Below are 3,393 nucleotides of genomic sequence, written 5' to 3'. Positions count from 1 at the left end.
AGCGACGGGAAACGGAGCGGACACCGCTGCGAACAACCCGAAATGCTGCACCTCAGTGAGAAAAGCCCTTCAGCACTGAAAAGGCTTACACAGCAAATCCTTCCTTACTGGGTTTGATATCACATTAAAACTGCAAGTGTATTTAAGGCTGTTTAACTGGGGATTATAACCAGCCGTCACATCTATCGTGAGTCTTGAATCCCCGTGCTTTCATGGATTTTCAGAGTGGAATATGCAGGGGCTGAGATAATACTTAAGGAAAAGACAGGAAGATACAGAGAAGTTAATGAAAGCTTTAATCCACCAGCTGCCGACACCCACTGCCCTGCGAGCGGCAGGAGGGAGCAGGGTTGTGCTAACAACCGCTGGGGCGGCGGAGAATGAAGGTTCCAGAAGGGAGGGGGGAAAAAAAGCAAAAGGAGAGGTTGAAGAGGGCAGAGGAAACTGCAGAGGGCTGGAAGTTTATAGAGGAGGGCAAAACTCTCAGGAAACCTCACCGGCTGCAGATGTGCGTCCAAGTGTGCAGGGACATGGTCTGGTGAGAGCTGCTGCTCTGCCCGCAGCCGTGTCAGGGTGACGGCTCAGCTGCGAGCACGTCCATGGCAGTGTCACCGCGTGTCACCAGCGCTGAGCAGGCTGGGCAGGGCGGACACGGCACAGCGGCGCGGCAGCGAGGCTCACGGCGGGCTGGAGAACGGGAGGAAGGCTCTGTCCCTGAAGGGCGGAGGACGCGGGTCAATGTGCAGGAAGAACAGGGCGGGCAGCAGGAAGAGCTCCCTGGCTTTCCTACCCCACAGGTGCCGCCAGGGGGCAGGCACGGCCCGTGCCGAGCGCCCGCCTGAGGCGGCCCGTGCCACGTAACGTGACTCCACCCGAAGTCACAGAATAAATGGCAAAATAAAAAATAACGATCCCCATCGTTCCTTAGGTACGAGCCGCTTTACTCTGCAGTTCAATCTGCAGGTGCAGCTGCGGCAGGGAGAAAGGCCACACAGCACCACGCGTTTCCCCGGCTGCTGGAGCCGCCCTCCGCCACACAAGGCGGAATGTTCGGTGCCGGCGGGGCGGCCGAGGCCCCGCAGAGGGAGGATTTGGATCGAATACGCCGGAGCGACTGCAGCGATAAGCGCGTGCTGGTCCCACGGCCGGTACGGTGCTGGGTCCCATCTCCACCCTGCAGGAGCCTCTCTTGGATAAATTTGAGGAGGAATCACTGAGGCTTGGCAGGAAGAAGGGGGAAATCAAACGCACGCATTGACAGGCACAACTCCACCCTTTTTTAGGATATTTTGAGCCCCAAACGTTCCCATAGAGGAGTCCTTCCACATGAAGGGATGGCGTTGGTCAAGGAGCATTATGGATGGATTAGGCAGGATTTACTGCTTCAGAATCCAAGCCAAGCCCTTCTCTTCCCCCATCTTTCTCCCTGTTTACTTGAGAACCATTTCACTGCCTTGCAGATACAGGATTAGTATAATCTGTGACCTGCTTTTGGGGTGGTTTTTAACATATTAGTGCAAACAGGTGCAGCAATGAGTTGAAAGCAAACCAGCTGTGGAACTCAGGGCTACAGGAGAAGACACTAGATGATGCTCAACTCTGCTGGGACCATATTAATAAACCTGGCATGAAAGATGACTGACACTTATGGATAAGAAACAGACATCTAGCTGGAAAGAGGAATGTGCCTTTGGATGATATGAGTTTCAGGGCCAATAATGTTTAGAAAATTTGTGCTCCATTTGGCCTCAATTCCTTTATTTTATCCACCTCATTAATCCATTTTAATTATCCACCTCATTGTTCAAATCCTCCTCTTACTGCTTAGCCTCGATGCTCTTTTGTAATTAATAAACTGCACCAAATTAAGAGCATCACAATCCAGAGCATGCTGAGAAAAACAGGAAAGAAATAGTTAAGAGTTTCAAAGGTCATCTCTAAAGATAATTTTTCAGAATGAACTGTACTCCTCAATCTGTGCTATTTATAACACATTGCAATAGTACAGTTGCACTTGTATACAGTTAGTGAATGAGAACACATGTCACTGTTTTGGGCTTCATGGGAAAGCAAGGGCAGGAAGGAAAGCAAAGAGTGAAATGTAAAAATCCATAGAGAATTAATGCTGGAAAGGGTAGGCTAATAATAATAATAATATTTAAAAGTAAACTGTAGGCATTTTTCATTATAATGCAGTAGATCTGGTTGCCTGCAGACCTGGGAATTGTTTATTAACTGTAGTCACAATGACAAGTATCATTAGGCAATATACTTGGGAAAATCACGAATTATCATAAATAATTAACACTAAGCTACATTACGTAAACCACATGCTGCAGTGTGTTACACTTGTCTTTCTGGCTGCTTTTTTCCCAACTTTCAGATGAAAGCTCTCCATTGCTCTCACTCCAGACCAGGGCACAGAACTGCTGCAATTCTTTAGCAAACGTGGGTGTGAGGGAAAGGGAGAGGAAGGATTTCGGGTGCTGTGGAAGTTCCCTACCCTGTGGCGAAGGAAGCACCTTCGAGGACATGGGGCAGGCAGATAGTGAGTAGGACAGGAGCGCAGATGCTGGGTGTACAGGTTTGTAACTCTATAGTTTCACACTTCCCTGTGTACTTTCGCAGAGTGGCTCACGGATCCCTAAAGCCGCCGGCTGTGTGCGTGTTCCCCAGTGCTTAGGCAGCCGTCTTCCAGCTTCTTCCCTTATTCCGCCCGCCGCCAGCGAGGGTTCTCAGAAGAGGCGGCGGCAGATCCGCCGCGCCTCGCGGGTTGCTAGGGAGCGCTGGGAGCAGAGGCGGGCAGCACTCAGCCGGAGCACAGAGCCTGGCCTCAATTGAGATGCCTTAGCAGGGACCACCGGAATAACGAAAAAGAGCTAGAGGGGCTGTCTGGGTGAGGGCAGTTTGCCTCTCAGCAAGTCTGGACTTGCTGCCACTGCTCTGTCTGCTCTCTGTCCCCCGGCAGGAGCCATCTCTGTGTTACTCCATCTCTCAGTGCTGGTGCTTCACCTTCCCTAAGCTGTGACTCCTGCTCCACTCCTGCCATTCAGCAGCTGCTTTCCCTTGCAGGACCCCGCTGCTCTCTCCTGGGACACGTCTTATCAGGGAACCTGGGTTCTTCCTCCCGCTGGGATTCCTCAAGCAATGAGGCGCATTACGCAGTCACACGGGCAGCATTCGACCTGCGCCGTCTGGCTGAGAAGGGTCGGTCATTTGCGGTGTAGTTTGCAGGCATTAGTGCAAGTATCAAATGAAGGCTTAATTTCAAAAGTTCTCCTGCAGCTTCTTGTCAGAGAGAATTAGCCTACGTGGCTAGAATCCAGATGTGCACACCTATCAGCTGTTTTGAAAGCATGGAAGTTCAAGATGAGTGCAATGCCAGTCATTCCT

General features: G+C 51.0%; 1 protein-coding gene across 4 annotated transcripts in view; it reads right to left on the bottom strand.

The window, feature by feature from the left end:
- Positions 1 to 758, bottom strand: part of U2SURP (U2 snRNP associated SURP domain containing) — a 43,040-nt gene extending 42,282 nt beyond the window's left edge. For 3 of the 4 annotated variants that reach the window (XM_031060016.1, XM_031060017.1, XM_031060018.1), the window contains exon 1: positions 498 to 757. The gene's annotated coding sequence lies outside the window, so the exon portion shown is untranslated. Of the gene's footprint in view, positions 1 to 497 lie in introns of all 4 variants that reach the window. The other variant, XM_031060019.1, reaches the window with a different exon arrangement.
- Positions 759 to 3,393: the final 2,635 nt, after the last annotated feature.

The sequence above is a fragment of the Geospiza fortis genome, unplaced genomic scaffold (genome assembly GCF_000277835.1).
Source record: "Geospiza fortis unplaced genomic scaffold, GeoFor_1.0 scaffold318, whole genome shotgun sequence".
Taxonomy (NCBI): Eukaryota; Metazoa; Chordata; class Aves; order Passeriformes; family Thraupidae; genus Geospiza; species Geospiza fortis.
The sequence above is the reverse complement of the archived record's forward strand: the minus strand, read 5'-3'. Positions and strand labels throughout refer to the sequence as shown.